The 17,963-nt window shown below is 42.4% G+C and overlaps 1 protein-coding gene across 3 annotated transcripts in view; it reads left to right on the forward strand.

Annotated features, from left to right (window-relative positions):
* Positions 1–17,963, forward strand: part of CLCN5 (chloride voltage-gated channel 5) — a 175,279-nt gene that overhangs the window by 18,892 nt on the left and 138,424 nt on the right. The window lies entirely within an intron of this gene.

The following is a 17,963-nucleotide window of genomic DNA, read 5'->3' on the forward strand; positions in this document are numbered from 1 at the left end:
AGAGGACTTAAAGCCAACTCTAGGTTCCAAACTAAGAGATCAGTACTTAATTCTATAAGCAATGGGGGGCAATTGAAGGGCTTTGAGCAGAGAATGTCATGGTTAGGGCTATGTAAGATGAATATCCTATCTAATAAAAGAGAAACATGGTAATTGACGTACGACCGCTACCCTTCCCATTGGCTAATCAGCGAGATATGCAAATTATCTGCCAGCCAAGATGGCGGCCGGCAGCCAGGCAGCTTGAAACTAACATGAGACTTGCTTGCTTCAGTGACGGAGGACTCCAACGTTCCCCGCCTGCCTTGCCAGCCTCTGAGCCTGCAGTTTGAAACATTGTTACAAATATAGAAGCTAAACAAAACCCCAGAAACCTGCTTTCAGCCAGCTGGGATCTCAGAGCTGGAGTTGATACAGAGTTTCGATTATAGAACCTAAACAAACCAGATACCTACTTTCAGCAGCGGATGACTAAGAGCTGGAGCCTCAGAGCTAAAGCTGGCCCAGAATAAAAAAGAAAAAAAAGAAAAAAAGGAGCAGTTGGGAGCTTCAGTCCCAGCCTGAAAACAGCCCTCAGCCCCTCACCCAGACTGGCCAGGCACCCCAGTGGGGACCCCCACCCTGAAGGGTGTGTGACCAGCTGCAAACAGCCATCATCCCCTCATCCAGGCTGGCCAGGCACCCCAGTGGGGACCCCCACCCTGATCCAGGACACCCTTCAGGGCAAACCAGCCGGCACCCACCCATGTACCAGGCCTCTACCCTATATAGTAAAAGGGTAATATGCCTCCCAGCACCAGGATCAGCATGACAGGGGGCAGCGCCCAAACCCCCTGATCACCCTGTAGCTCTGTGTGTGATAGGGGGCAGGGCCACAACCTCCCTATCTGCCCTGCTCTGTTCCTGACAGGGGAAGGTGCCCCAACCCCCTGATCGTTCCTGCTCTGTGCCTGATAGGGGGGAGCTCCTCAAACCCCTGATCGTCCTGTGGCTCTGTGTGTGACAGGGTGTGGAGACCCAACCCGCCCACCCCCACGGGCCCTGCTCTGTGTGTGATGGGGTAGAGCTATAACCTCCCCATCGGCCCTGCCCTGAGTGTGAGAGTGGCGGCGCCCCAACCCCCTGATCGGCCCTGCTCTGTGGGTGATAGAGGGTGGTGTCCCAACCCCCCCCCCACAGGCCCTGCTCTGTGTGTGATGGGGTAGAGCCATAACCTCCTCATTGGCCCTGCCTTGAGTGTGACAGTGGCGGCACCCCAACCCTCTGATCGGCCCTGCTCTGTGGGTGATAGAGGGCGGTGCCCCAACCCCCTGATCCGCCCTGCTCTGTGTGTGACAGGGGGTGGTGCCCCAACTCCCCTATCGGCCCTACTCTGTGAGTGACAGGGGGGAGCTCCTCAACTCCCTGATGGGCCCTGCTCTGTGCATGACAGGGGGGAGCTCCCCAACCCCCTGATTAACCCTGCTCTGTGTGTGACAGGGGGGAGCTCCCCAACCCTCTGATCGGCCCTGCTCTGTGGGTGATAGAGGGCGGTGCCCCAACCCCCTGATCCGCCCTGCTCTGTGTGTGACAGGGGGTGGTGCCCCAACTCTGAGCCTGACCCTGCTCTGAGCCCGACCAGGGGCTGCACCTAGGGATTGGGCCTGCCCTCTGCCACCTGGGAGCAGGCCTAAGCCAGCAGGTCGTTATCTCCTGAGGGCACAGGCCGGGCTGAGGGATCTTCCCTGCCCCCCGAGTGCACAAATTTTTGTGCACTGGGCCTCTAGTCTACACTAATAAAAGAGCAACATGCAAATTGGTGTCATTCCGCTACCCTTCCCATTGGCTAATCAGGGAGATATGCAAATTAACTGCCAGCCAAGATGGCGGCCGGCAGCCAGGCAGCTGATGCGAACAGGGAGGCTTGCTTGCTTCAGTGACGGAGGACTCCAACGTTCCCTGCCTGACTTGCCGGCCTCTCAGCTGCAACTCTAAGCAACTATGTTGCAAATATAGAAGCTAAACAAAACCCCAGAAACCTGCTTTACTCAGCCGGGCTTCAGCCAGCCAGACTGTAACATTGGATCAAATACAGATGGTAAACAAAGCCCAGAAACCTGTTTTCAGCAGCCGAGGCCTCAGAGCTAAAGCTGGCCCAGAATAAAAAAAAAAGAAAAGAAAAAAAAAGGAGTGTTTGGGAGCTTCAGTCACCCGTCAGCCTGAAAACGGCCCTCAGCCCCTCAGCCAGACTGGCCAGGCACCCCAATGGGGACTCCCACCCTGATCCAGGACACCCTTCAGGGCAAACCAGCCAGCCCCCACCCGTGCACCAGGCCTCTATTCTATATAGTAAAAGGGTAATATGCCTCCCAGCACTGGGATCAGTGTGACGGGGGCAGCGCCCTAACCCCCTGATCGGCCCTGCTCTGTGTGTGACAGGGTGCAGCGCCCTAACCCCCTGATCGGCCCTGCTCTGTGTGTGACAGGGTGCAGCGCCCCAACCCCCTGATTGGCCCTGCTCTGTGGGTGATAGAGGGCGGCGCCCCAACTCCCCCCCCCCCCCCACGGGCCCTGCTCTGTGTGTGACGGGGTAGAGCGATAACCTCCCCATCGGCCCTGCCCTGAGTGTGAGAGTGGCGGCGCCCCAACCCCCTGATGGGCCCTGCTCTGTGCGTGACAGGGGGCAGCGCCCCAACCCTCTGATTGGCCCTGCTCTGTGTGTGACAGGGTACAGAGCCCCAACCCTCCTGATGGGCCCTGCTCTGTGCATGACAGGGGGAAGTGCCCCAACCCCCTGATTGGCCCTGCTCTGTGCGTGACAGGGGGTGGCGCCACAACCTCCCCATCGACCCTGCCTTGAGTGTGACAGGGGACGGTGCCCCAACCCCCCAATCGGCCCTACCCAGAGCGTGACTGAGCGTGGCATCACAACCTCCTGATCACCCTGCTCTGTGCATGACAGGTGGCGGCGCCCCAACTCCCCAATCGGCCCTGCTCTGAGCCCTACCAGGGTCTGCACCTAGGGATTGGGCCTGCCCTCTGCCACCCGGGAGCAGGCCTAAGCCAGCAGGTCGTTATCTCCCGAGGGGTCCCAGACTGCGAGACGGCACAGGCTGGGCTGAGGGACCCCCCTCCCCCCTGAGTGCACAAATTTTTGTGCACCGGGCCTCTAGTATATATATATATCTTATCAAAGCAACCTCCCATCACCTTTGCTGTATTCTTTTTTAAAAAATATTATTTTATTGATATTTTACAGAGAGGAAGGGAGAAGGATAGAGTTAGAAACATTGATGAGAGAGAAACATTGATCAGCTGCCTCCTGCGCACCTCCTACTGGGAATGTGCCTGCAACCAAGGTACATGCCCTTGACCAGAATCGAACCCGGGACCCTTTAGTCCGAAGGCCAACACTCTATCCACCAAGCCAAACTGGTTAGGGCACCTTTGCTGTATTCTATTGGCCAGAAATTAGTGACAGTTCCCACCCACACTCTATGCAAGAGGATATACAAGGGCATGAACATCAGGACGTAGTTGTTATTGGGGATCACCTACATGTGTCTGTTACACTTGGCATAGAGCCAAATGAGGCTAAATGAAGATTTTGCAACTTAACATTAATCCATTGGGTAAGGTTGCTCTAACAGCTGTGACTAAATTTACTGTCATTTTTTTTCACTTTGCTTACAAAGATGTAATGAGAAATGATGTTCAATAATTAGCCTAAAATCATTTGTCATGTGCCTTTCACTGAGACAGAGCATTGGACCAGGGCTAGAATTGTGGAGATGGAGATTTCAGTTTGGATGATTATAGATATCTAAATGGATATTTGTCTCCCCTTGGTTTGGGGCTTAGGAGAGGGTTTGGGCTGGAATAGAGATTTGGGAACTCTTTGGGAATCTCCTTCTGCCTGCCTCATGTATAAATGGTAAATGGAGCCTAGTTTGTGTGTATAATTTGAGAGGAGAAAGCTGCCACGGATGGAGTCCTGGGGAAACCCAGATAATCTCTCTAAGTGGTTCCCCTAACCTCCTCATCTAATAACCCAAATGAAGAAGGAAACACAATATCCAGCTTCAGAGGAAAAGTCAGATTATTTTTGTTTGCTTCCGCCTTCAGTCCCATCTCTTCCTGTCTATTCCAGGTACTACTTATCGAATCCCCCCCCCCTTTTCTTCTGGTATCTTTTCTTCCTTTCCATTGGACCCATTCACTAGACTGTCCATAAACATGTGGTCTCCCTTTGCTGTGCTCTCTAGCTACCAATACATATCTAGACAGCCACTTAAGCTTTCTAGGCCTCAATTTTCTCAAAGATTGAAGGGCATGATGTAGGGAGAAGGTTATGATTTTTAAGAAGCCTCTTTCAGACCTAAATTCTGTTCTGGGGTCTTATTCCTCTCCCCCTTTCCCTTTTTGGTTCTGTTGAAAGTTTAGTTCCTTTTTGAAACTTCTTTCCCTTGGCCACAACGTTCTTGTACTCTCCTAGTTCTCCTTTTTTCTGCCTCTCCACTGCTGCTTCTTTGCTTTTGCTTCCTTCTGCCCCTTAATTATGTCCATATTTGGGAGTGTCAAGTTCTTTGCCTTTTCTCCCTTTATACTCTCTCCTTCTGAGATTTCACCTTCTCTCCTGGCTTTACCTATGTTGGCTTTTAATTATAGAAGTAACACATGATTACATGTTCATCTTAAAAAATATAGAAGCATCTTGACTAAAAGTTGAAAGTGCCATTTCAACTTCCTCCTCATAGGTAACCACTATTATCATGTTGGTGTCCTGTCATCCATGTGTTGAGTCCCAAGCCTATAAATTTAGTTCTAAACTCTAGTTTTTCAATGATAGCTGCAATTGGAATACCCTTACTCAAATGCTCCACTATCAGCATGTCAAATTCACTAACTTAATGACTTTGGGCATGGGGTTGATGTGATTGTTTCTGTGGTTGTTTCTATTCTGTTATTCCTTCATGTTTGGCATTTATTTTTGTGTCCCCCATAGCATTAAAGAGTAGATAGTCCCTGTATGTTTGTTTGATCCTATTATTTTATGGCCAATAAGCTTTCGTTAGTACTCCTTTCCAATTTGCTTATGTGCACAGACCCAAGGAAATAGAATATCCCTCTGTCAAAAACTGTGTAGGACCAGTCATTGGGAACTGGACATGTGAGCAGGTAGGTGAGTAAGAGAATCCTGGGGATTTGATAGAGGAGAATAAGGTGGTAGATGGGTAGTATATTGGAAACTTCGATCAGTAAATTAAAGCCAAGGTACCAATATTAAAGAAATGTATCATAGGCTCTAAAACTTCATCTTTTTTTTTTTTTAAATCGAGAAGAAGGGAGAGGGAGAGAAAGATAGAAACATCAATGATGAGAGAGAATCATTGATTGGCTGCCTCCTGCATGCCCCACACTGGGGATTGAGCTGGCAACCTGGACATTGAGCCATGACTTCCTGGTTCATAGGTCAGTACTCAACCATTGTGCCACGCCAGCCAGGCTAAAACTTCAACATCTTTTTTTAAAATATATTTTATTGATTTTTTACAGAGAGGAAGGGAGAGGGATAGAGAGCCAGAAACATCGATGAGAGAGAAACATCCATCAGCTGCCTCCTGCACACCCCCCGCCGGGGATGTGCCCATAACCAAGGTGCATGGCCTTGACCGGAATCAAACCCGGGACCCTTCCGTCTGCAGGCCGACGCTCTATCCACTGAGCGAAACCAGTTAGGGCAAAACTTCAACATCTTAATCTAAAATATTAGCTACTGAAATCGCTATTATGTGAAAACATTGTTTTGGCTTTGAAAAAAGTTATGGATAAACTCTGCAGTGTACTGAGTCATTTTACAAAAGTATTTTCCACTGTATGAGTATTAATTGCAAATTAATTGGGAAGGTTATGCCTTTTGAGAATCCAGACTGCCAATGGAAGTTGATCACTCCATATTGTATTGATATGGCTGTGTCATAAGCAATGACACACTGAAAATTGTGCTTCTCTCTGTAAGCCTAATTCCAAAGGAATTTAAGGTAGCTATAATTGAGGATCCATAGTTGTGGTTCTCAACTGGGGGCCATTTTGCTTTTCTGGGGGGGCATTGCTTCTTTGGAGTCACTTTTGGTTGTCACAACTGTGGAAGTTGTTCCTGGTTTCTAGTGGGTAGAAGTCAGGGAAACTGCTAAATATCCTATATTGCCCAGGACAGTCCCCGATAACAATGAATTATCTGACCCAAGATATCACCTGTGCTGAGTAACCCTGCTCCAGGGAATTTGGGGTTAGGTGGAGATCTGTGGAGGTGGTCATTAATGCCCCTTTGTATTTATGCTGATGTCCTGTAATTTTTAACCTTGGAGGATATGATAATTGTCTGGATTTCAGTGATATTTATTCAGTATAAATGTCAGGTGAATCTTATTTGCTTTTCTAAGTATTCTAATTATCTGGGTATGAAGGGAAATTATCGTCAAACTTTGCCAATGCTCATTTTTTTAAGGGAAACTTATTGCCAGAACACTTAAAGAGAGATAAATAAGAATGCTAAGACCTGATGCAATTTTATAATCTTGACTTATTATTGCTCTGGTGTACTGCATTTTAATTCTTAGTCCTAAATATTGCAGACAACCTTATCTTAAACTGAGATATAGCTCAGGAGTTTAAGTGGGTTGCCCAGAGGCACATAGTGATTTAATCATAGGTCCGGGGACAGAAATCGGCTTTCTTTTTTTCTTTTTTTTTAAAATATATTTTTATTGAATTTTTACAGAGAGCAAAGGAGAGGGTCAGAGAGTTAGAAATATCAATGAGTGAGAAACATCCATCAGCTGCCTCCTGCACGCTCCCTACTGAGGATGTGCCCGCAACCAAGGTACATGCCCTTGACCGGAATCGAACCTGGGACCCTTGAGTCTGCAGGCCGACGCTCTATCCACCGAGCCAAACCGGCTAGGGCTATTTCTTTCTTTCTTTCTTTCTTTCTTTCTTTCTTTCTTTCTTTCTTTCTTTCTTTCTTTCTTTCTTTCTTTCTTTCTTCTTTCTTTCTTTCTTTTTTTTTAAAATATATTTTATTGATTTTTTACAGAGAGGAAGGGAGAGAGATAGAGAGTCAGAAACATCGATGAGAGAGAAACATTGATCAGCTGCCTCCTGCACACTCCCCACTGGGGATGTGCCCGCAACCCAGGTACATGCCCTTGACCGGAATCGAACCTGGGACCCTTCAGTCCGCAAGCCGATGCTCTATCCACTGAGGCAAACCGGCTAGGGCTATTTTTTTCTTTTGATTAAAAAAAATTTAACTGTTCAATTACAGTTGACATTCATTATTAATATATTAGTTTCAGGTGTACAGCATGGTGGCTAGACATTTATATCTTATGAAGTGATCTAGTACCCACCTGGCAGCATACATAGTTATTGCATAGTTATTGACTGTATTCCCTATGCTGTACTTTACATCCCCGGAAATATTCTGTAACTACCAATAGAAATTAGGTTTCTTGATTCTGCCATTACTTCTGTGTTGCTTCTTCTCTGCTTTGAGTATTCTGAAATGCACAATTAAGTATGTCAAAGATTGAATGGTCTTGGTTGCTGGGCATTTTGCAAATTTTGCAAGAATATCCAACCTCATCAGTCATCTATAAAAAACAAACAAAACAAAAATAACCCAAAATAACGCAGAATAAAACTTAAGTTCTACTTTTTCACCTATTAACATGGATACAATATTATAGGAAATGGGGTACAGAGCTTAAAGGAAGTGGTAGGGCGAAATGATCCTTAAAATAACCAAGCTGGGCGGCATTTCTCTAAACTACCATTTTGAAGAATGTTGCCTTTTAGACCAACTCCCAAACTCCATTTGGCTAGCACTTTGGATTTTTAGATGGGTAAAAAATATGATTTTCCATTGCTCCCAGCTGCCCTGCACAGTTAATAGACAATTAAAAGAGAATAGAACCAGCATTGATTTCCTTTATGAACTAGGGAAATACACTTGGTTTCTTCATATGCTCAGTTTCTGTATATAGTAAATGGAGGATGATAATGATAATGACAGTTAATATTTATTGAGCCCTTGCAATTTGCCAGGTACTGCTCTAAGCCCTTTACACATATTATACTATTAAACTTCAGTAAAACACTAAGGTAAATAACTGTTTATTTCCATTTTAAAATTGAGGACACTGAGGCAAAGAGAGGTTAGGTAATTAGTTTTTATAGTTAACAAGTAGTATCTGGTATAAATTGAGGCATGCTATAGATGGAAAATACATATCAGATTTTAAATAATTTTTATGATAAAAATAATATAAAGTATTTCAATAATTTTAAAAACATTGATTACATGTTGAAGTGATACTGTGTGGGATATATTTGGCCAAATAAAATCTATTATTAAAATTAATTTTTGCTTTTCTTAACACAGCGTCTAGGAAATTTAATGTTATATATAGTATGCAGCTAGCATTTTTAAATTTCTGTTAGATGGCAGTGTTGAATGGAGAGTTTTATCAACCTAGTTTCTCCGGGGGTGGCTAAAGTTTGTTGCTGTTGCCAGGAAGTCCCTGAGGTGGTGGATATTAGGTCTGTTCTCTAATGTTTGCATTAAGGGATGAGGAGAGAGGATGCTTTAAACTTAAGTTCTAAAGTTTTAGTCCTGTAGACATCTACTGAATAACTGTGTAAGACACTGTGTTGATACTGTGACTCAGATAAAAGTCAGGGACTTGGACTTTGCCATCAAGGAGCTTATAATGTAGTAAAAGAATATGTGTACACACTACTTTACATAAAACCATATGTAATGAGTGGTAGAAACAAAAGGGCTTAGAATCTTAACGGCACAAAAGGTAATTTGCAGCTATGGTAAGGAGGAGGGAAGGTTTAGGAAGGAGGTGACAGTTGAGCTGGTTAGAGAAAGATAGGATTTTAATAGAGGTCCTTTCTGTACAGGTCATTGAGCTGGAATAGATTTTTGCTCACCAAATGGAAGCTTTGTATAGCACAAAATGGAGAGAGGTTTGATACATCCAAATGGGGAAATTTTAAGGACCCGTGGGTGTTTCTATGCCTTCCTCTGTAGACCCCTTCTTGCATATGCATAGAAACTTTCACTCACCTCAGGGAATAGACTACTTATCTAAGTCTTTTGATTTCTGATCTCCTGGTGCAGCCAGGCAGCAAGTGTTGCTTAAGCACATAGCTTGTGCCTGTGCATATGTTTTTAGGTATGTACAGATGGATGGGTAGGCAGATAAATTATTTTTAAACTGTAGTTACTGTGGTCCAACCTTGAACTTTTGATTTAACATAACATTATGAATTGTCTAATCACTGAAGCAAATAATTGTAGCTCCCTCCATTGAGAGGAGTAAGGGAGCAGAAAGAGGCCAGAAATATTAGTCTCACAGTAGCTTCTCTACCTTGAAAGGAAGAAGTGGAAAAAAAAATACTCAGCCCCCATTAATACCACCGTGTTCAATTTTATCCTTTCCTTCCATCTACCAATTTGTTCATCAAATTGATTGGTTTGGTTTTGTGTGGAAGTCATTTGGCACTAATAAAAAGAAAAGACTGAAAAAAAAAGAATATTGCTTTCTAGATAAAATCCAACAGTGGTTCTCAACCTTCCTAATGCTGCGACCCTTTAATACAGTTCCTCATGTTGTGGTTACCCCCAACCATAAAATTATTTTTGTTGCTACTTCATAACTGTAATTTTGCTACTGTTATGAATCGCAATGTAAATATCTGATATGCAGGATGTATTTTCATTGTTCGCAACCCACAGGTTGAGAACCGCTGGAATAGAAGTTTATAGCCTTAAGTAGTGAAGACTCTCCATTCTGTACTTGCAGGGCCTTTGTCTTCCAGGTGGGTTTTGTTGTTTGATTGTTTTATTTGAATAGAGTTTTGCCCTATTAATGTAGAAGATGCTATAACATCTCCTTCCTCTTCTCTGGAAAGGATACTATACAGTTCATTGGTTTTTTCTTACATAGAATCCTAAAATGTCAAAGCTACAATGGGATACTCTTGTAGTAACTAATTCTTTTAAAGATGATTATCTTTTCTATTAAAAATTAATATGTTAGAAAATACAAATAAGGAACAAAGAATTTTAACACCCCCAATTTAAAAAAGCACATTTAAAACATCCATGGTCTTTTGTATGCATGCATATAAGCATAACCCTTGGACATAGTCTGTAGGGGGTGGTGAGAGCATGTGTAGGGAAGAGGGGAGGTGGGAATGAGCGGGGAGACACTAATGGGGGAAAATGATTCGTATGTAATACTTTAAACAATAAAGAATCTAAAGAAAGAAAAAGGAAAAAAATCTATGGTATATAACCTTCTAGATTATATGTAACTTTAACAATAAAATGAACTATACCATTTTATAAACTACATTTTTTTTTCATCTTTACATCATGGACATATTTCTATATCATCAGCTCTTCCTCAATAACACTTTCTACTACTCCATTGTAATGCTGTACAATGATTTATTTAACCAATATCCTATTTTGAGACATTTGTTTCCAGTGTTGCAGTGAACATCCTCTTTGTCACATCCTTAACAGTTTCTTCAGTATGAATGATAAAAACTCTTGCCAATACTATGTATTATCATTTGGAAAATATTTGTCAATTTGTTAAGTCAAAAAGAGTTTTTTGTTGTAATGTATTCCTTTAATCCCAAATAAGGTTGTGTTTTCTTCATATGCTTATATTATTGATATTCCTTATTGGGTAGTCACTTTTTAACTAATTTGAGTTAATTATTAAGGATAGTAACTCTATCATGATGGTGCACATATTTCTTCTCAGTTTTGATATTTGTTTTATAATTGATTTATTTTTAATGTCCACAAGTTTTCCATTTTTGTATGGTCAAATGTACCAGCCTTCCCTTTATTTTCATTTATTTATTTATTTTTGTTAATCCTCACCTGAGGGTATTTTTCCATTGATTTTTAGGGAGAGTAGAAGAGAGAGGGAAAGACAGAGAGAAACATCAATGTGAGAGAAACACATCGATTGGTTGCCTCCTGCACAAGCCCGGACCAGGGCCTGGGCCTTCAACCAACATCTGTGCCCTTGACTGGGACCCTCTGAACCACAGGCCGACACTGTTCACTGAGCCAAACCATCCAGGGCAGTAGTTTATACTTTACACACCTCACCATAAGGCAGGGAGTTCTAAGAGCCAAGGAGATGTGCCCAGAATTCCTGCATGTTCCTTCTAGAATCTAGACCAGCGGTTCTCAACCTGTGGGTCGCGACCCCTTTGGGGGTCGAGCGACCCTTTCACAGGGGTCGCCTAAGACCATCGGAAAACACATATATAATTACATATTTTTTTGTGATTAATCACTATGCTTTAATTATGTTCAATTTGTAACAAGGAAATTGGGGGTCACCGCAACATGAGGAACTGTATTAAAGGGTCGTGGCATTAGGAAGGTTGAGAACCACTGATCTAGACCATACTCCAGGTACTTGGGAGCTGAGAATTCCCTGCTCAATCTGCCTCCAGGGCTTGCAAGGGCATTTTCCCTGGGTCTGTTCTCCTAAGTGGGAGTGGACTATGCCACAGGTTGAACTCTCCTAGGACTAAGGGATGGTTGTTTGGTGGGAGAAATGTGTGGATAGAGCTTGAGTGTGTGGATTGAGTAGACTACATGTATATACCCAAGGCCCCTAGTTGCTTTGGAAGGAGTGGGGTCAGAGGAGGGAGGAGGAAGAAAAGGGGATTGTGAGTTTACATTTATATTCTTGCCTTGCAAATGTCAGGGATGGACCTCTTTCTCATAGTAATATGTATTATTTTAATTACATTTAAAATTTGAGTACATCTGGCATTTCCTTTGGGAAGAGCTATGAGGTCAAAACCAGCTTTCTCTTCTCTGATTTTGTAGATGTGAAAACTGAACCTTAGGTTATAATTTATCCAGAGTCACAGGCTAGCTAGTGTGAGAGCTATCTCTTAGGACTGACAGAATAGTGTTCATTCCTTTAGGCAGATAGACCTAGGCTTGACTCTTGGATCTGGTACTAACTGGCCTTCTTAAAATTGATTTCAGAGAGGAAGGGAGAGGGAGAGAGAGATAGAAACATCAATGATGAGAGAGAATCATTGATCGGCTGCCTCCTGTATGTCCCCCACTGGGGATCGAACCTGAACCTGGGCATGTGCCCTTGACCAGAATTGAACCCAGGACCCTTCAGTCTGCAGGCTGACTCTCTATCCACTGAGCCAAACCAACTAGGGATAACATGTTATATAGGACAGGTCTCCGATTAAATAAGGGAATCCTACCCATTCCCCACCCCTGTACCCCACTCTTCAGCCAGCTAGCAGCACTTTCCAGGTTTTTCACCTTGACATCTTGTGGTCAGTTTAGACTTCATCCTCTGCTGTAGGCTGACTGTTGCCTCTGTTTATAAAAATCAAAACTCTATAGCTCTTTGTCACAACCTTTGCTCCTCAAGCTTCACCCAGAACCCAGCAGAGGGGAACACAAATATCTGTAGAAACCCAACAAAGCACTTTTATTTTACAGAGTTGGTGTATTTTTTCTTAAGGCTTCTGACCAGCTGTTCAGTCACTCCATCCCCAACTCCCTGGAGATACCATAAGCATAGTCATTGTTAAAAGTCTGAGATAATTTGGCTGCTTCTGAACACAAGTTGCTTATTCTGTTGACCTTGGTTTATTTTTCTCTTTTTTCCCCAGAAATTCATCTAGATTTGACTCAATATTTTATTTTGTTTCTACTTTTAATCATGTACTGCATACTTCAAAGACAACTCAACCTAGAAACTATTACATTAACCTTTGCGATGGCAGGTTTCTTTCTCTTTTAAATCATTAATGAAGGAAAGTCCTACTCTATTTCCCCCAAGTTAGAAATCGCAACTTATGTCGTTTGAGCAGGAAAAACCTGTTAAATTAAACTGTCAAAAAATAGTAAGCTTTACGATTTTAACATATGTTGCATCAGTTGTTGGAGGAAATTGTCCACAGGTATTTTTTTTTTGAGATACATATTTTTATTGATTTTAGAAAGAGGAAGGGAGAGGGAGAGAGAAATATCAATGAGAGAGAGAAACATTGATTGGCTGCCTCTTTGAAGCCCCCTACTAGGGATCAAGCTCACAACCCAGGCAAGTGCCCTGACTGGGAATGGAAACATTGACCTCTGGGTGCATTGGACATGCTCAACCAACTGCGCCACAATGGCCAGGGCCTCATAGGTACTTTTGTGATTCAGTTATCTTCTGTTAAATGCTCAAATCGCAAATTTTGGTGAAGCCAAAACTGATCTGTATGTCTAGAGAACTCTACCGCTATCTTCAAGGTCAGTCTGAGCTCTTTGGGCCTTACGCTGTTGTCTTCACTCTCTACCTGCTCTAGTGCCTTAGAGTTAGTATTTTGTTTGTTTTGCTTTGTTTTATTTGCTTATCTTTAAATTAGGTGTGATATTAACACAGAAGACAACAGCATAGTTTTTAGTTACTGTATGCATTGCATTATGCTTTTTTTTCTTATAAATCTAAGATAAGACTGAAATTTTAGAAATATGGTTAAAATACTCTGCAAAAACAAAGGAGAGCAGAGATATAAGGGAATAACATAAACAGCCATTATAAGACTGAAAAAGATGTGTAAGAAAGATTTTGACATCAATGTCCCTACTTTCCTAGTAAACTATACATTTTTTTAAAATGTTACTTTTTTTTGGTGGGGGGACTAGAGCCATACTTGTTCTAGAACAGTGGTTCTCAACCTTCTGGCCCTTTAAATATAGTTCCTCATGTTGTGACCCAACCATAAAATAATTTTCGTTGCTACTTCATAACTGTAATGTTGCTACTGTTATGAATCGTCATGTAAATATCTGATATGCAGGATGGTCTTAGGCGACGCCTGTGAAAGGGTCGTTTGACCGCCAAAGGGGTCGCGAACCACAGGTTGAGAACCGCTGTTCTAGAAGAGAAGTATCTTCAGTCCAAACTAGCCTGTTGTCTAAGATTCCTAGAATCCTGTTATCTTATATTTAATCTAGTCCAGTCTCTGACTCAGCCTGGCAGTTCACTCTCCCTGCAGTGGCCTTAAGTGGGTGATCATTCCAGATTCCAGTTATACCACAAGTAGTGGTTCTGGAGTGGGATTGTCTGAATCTGACACTTGACTAACTGTAGTTATAGCCTTGGGCAGATTATTTAACCCCTCTGTGTATTAGTTCTCTTGTCTGTAACATGGGGATAATGGTAACCACCTGACATGATAGTTGTGATGTTAAAATCAGATAATAAATGTATAGTACTTATTATGTCTACTAGCACAGAGGAAGCAAGAGGGAGAGAGAGAGAAATATCAATGTGAGAGAAAATAATTGCTTGGTTGCCTCCTGTACACATCCCAGCTGGGGATTGAACCTGGCTATGTGCCCTGACCGGGAGTTGAACCATGACCTTTTGGTGCACAGGATGACAGTCAACCAACTGAGTCACACTGGTAATGGCAGCATAATTTTTCATTATGGCTATTGAATCAATCATAAATCAACCTACCTGTATCTCACTGTCTCATGTGAATGTATTCTATAGGGAAAATATGTTCAATGACTTACTGAAACTCAGTGATACGTACTTAGTGGCATTACCTCAGTCTACCAGTCTTACTACTAGATCATTGCTTATAACCATCAGTTTAATACTCCATTGTAGTCTGTGTTTTGTTTTTTTTTCTTTTAGACCAGCAGTCTTGATTTCTGAACTGTTTTAGAAAAGTTTGGGTTTCAGAAATTGGGCTGTAGTTGTCAAACTACAGTCTTCCTTCATTTTTGTAGTCAGTGTTGATTTTTTCCGAGTATACCAGCACTGGCTTCTCAATAAGGAATATTGGTTACCTCAATACCATAGGATATCATTTATGTGCATCCACAGACCCAAATTCATTTTAAACTCCTTGTCATTCTCAATATTTGAGCATCTATTGGGTTCTGACAAACTATTATTCACATTTGTGCTACCATTTCCAATTTGAAAAGTACCCTTATCATTTAAGAGGGAATAGAAATAGGATCTGAGTCATCCCACTGGTGTTATTGCTTGCCACTTACTCTCTTTGTTACCTGTTCACATATATCTTCTATTTAGGGTTGACAATCTTACCTTGAAAAGTATGAACTTGCTATAGCTTCATTAGTTCCTGTAGCCTACCAGTGTGTTCTCTGTGTAGCTACATTGTGTTCTTTAGTAATTTCTCCTTTTTTCCTTCAAAATCATGGGTGATTGATGATATTAAAAGAATCCCCCCCCCCCAAAAAAAATCTTTAAAATAATTCCTCTTAGAGTAGTTCACTTAAGAGTCACTGTGGTCTCTTGTAGAAATTTTCATTCCTAATATCTGGGAAATATCTTTGTACCTATCACTTTTTTTGTCCTTGGTCATTACCCAGTAGTACTTAAGATGACATGGCCATATTTCCTAAATTTTCTTTCACTTCTACTTTTACCAATCAGTTCTTCTTTCTTGGTCAAACATACATAGAATTGTAGTTCCTCTCACTGCTTCCTCAGCATTCTAAAGTATGAAATTTCAGCACAGTTCTTCCCTTTTGAGATAAATATTGTTTCCTGGCTAACATTTCCTTCTCAGATATCCTGTGCCCTCCAGAACACCTGTTCTTTGGTCAAGAAATGTCCACATATTCTCAACAATTCCTCCGGAACTCTCTGCTTGATGACACAATTTTCTTCACTGCCCTCTTAAAAGGAAGCTGATCATTTCCCCGTAACTCCTCAATCTTAAAGCTAGCTGCTGGTGCCAGCTTGTTCAAAAACTTTCCTTTTCCCTTACTCTTTAATATGCATGCTGTGGGGTGGTGTACCCACTCTCTTTATTGGCATAGACCCATCTCTGGGCTACTTACATTCTTTGAGGCCTCTGGCACTCAGCTTAGTATTCTATGTTATCCTAACTCCTGGCATCATCCTAGACCTTGTCATCAAATGCTCCAGCAAAATACTTCCTGGGCCTCCAACAATATGAACTTTGTTTTTGCTCTCTTTCAGCAACTTCTTTATATGGGCCACACTCTGGGCCTTCTCACCAGCTGGAACTGTTCTACTTCTATTTCAAACTCTGAAATTCAGCTTTTTAACTAATACCTCTAGCCTTCCACATTCCCTATTCCCTTACTCCCACAGAACCTTGTTGACCTCATCAACACTTTTAGTCCCTTCTCTTTTCTTCCTGATTTCAGCCCTGTGCTGCTTCTATGGTCTTTCCCACTCAATCAACCATTTCCCACCCCCAGTGAATCCTGCAGCTGCCCTGCCAATCCCCAAACCTAGATGGACTTTAGCATCTGTTTTCTCCTGTCCCGTTCCCAGGCCTCCAAGTAGCACTTGGGAAAATAATATCACCGTAGAGATTATATCCATGACCAGACTGTGATTTCTGACCACAGCTGAATCCTCAACGGCTGCTCACTAATCCTTTTTTACACATTCTTGGTTGGTTCCTTTTCCAATTTCCCACAGCATCTGTTCCATTTTCTTAGCATACCCCTTTGGTTCCCTAATTTAGCCTTCCTTATTCCCAACTCCCTTCAGGAGATACATACTTTCCTGAAAAGATAGATTCCATTGCTCACAAACTCTCTATTTCCCTCAAAATATTTATTTCCATGGGTACTTTTATCTTCATTCTTTTTATATCAACTTTTCCAAGCTAACCATGTCTTTCTTTTTAAGTATTATCCATGCCTCCTTTAAAATTTGTTATATTAATCTCTCCTTTTTCTCGCTTGTATCTTTAGTATTTTTTTCAAAAGGGTTCTTGTTATTCTGCCTGCAAATATCCAAGAATTTCTCTTTCACCTACTTCCCCCAAATTATCTTTTAATCCTATCATTAGGATGGTAGTGGACCACCTTTTGGCTACTTACTCTGTGCCATACACTGTGATAGATCTTTACATGCATTATAAACTTTAATCTTCATAACAGCTTAATGAAATACTTTAATACCCATTTTACAGATGGACCAGTGAAGGTTCAGAGGTCAGTATCCTAACCAAGATCACATGACAAGAGGTAGCACATGTAGTTGAACCCTGGTTAGCCTGGCTTTCAACCTCTCTTCAACGACTACACTCTACTGCTTTCTATGATCTAGTGCCAGATGCCATCTCACTAGCTTTTTAAAAAATATATTTTTATTGATTTCAGAGAGGAAGGGAGAGGGAGAGAGAGATAGAAAAACAATGATGAGAGAGAATCATCCATTGGCTGCCTCCTGCATGCCCCCTACTGGGGATTGAGTCCACAACCCCTGGCATGTGCCCTTGACTGGAATCGAACCTGGGACCCTTCAGTCCGTAGGCCGACACTCTGCCTACTAAGCCAAACCATCCAGGGCCCATCTCACTAGCTTTTGATGATGATAGGAATGACTGAATCATACAGTATATTTATATTTAACTTGCCAACCTATTATCCAAAGTGGTTCCTGATGGGAATATAAAATGGTAGAGTCAATGAGTTTCACTCGATCCTGTCCTTGCCAATAGTTGATATGGTCAGTGTATTTAATTTTAGCCATTCTAATTGGTATGTAGGTATATCTTATTGTAGCTTTAGGTTGCCTCTTATTTTTTACCTATTTGTGTCATATTTAAAGTGGGTTTCTTTAAGCAGCATATAGTTCTTTTTTATCTTTATTGTTGAAATTATTACACATGTCCCTCTTTTTCCCCCTACTGCCCCCCTCCACCCGGTTCCTGCCCTGCCCCAGGCCTTCACCACCCTAGTGTCTTTGTCCATTGGTAATGCATATATGCATATAAGATCTTTGTTTACTCTCTTCCCACCCCCACCCCGCTCTGAGAATCATCAGTTTGTTCCATTTCCATGCCTCTGATTCTATTTTATTCACCAGTTTATT

This window comes from Myotis daubentonii, chromosome X, assembly GCF_963259705.1.
Source record: "Myotis daubentonii chromosome X, mMyoDau2.1, whole genome shotgun sequence".
Taxonomy (NCBI): domain Eukaryota; kingdom Metazoa; phylum Chordata; class Mammalia; order Chiroptera; family Vespertilionidae; genus Myotis; species Myotis daubentonii.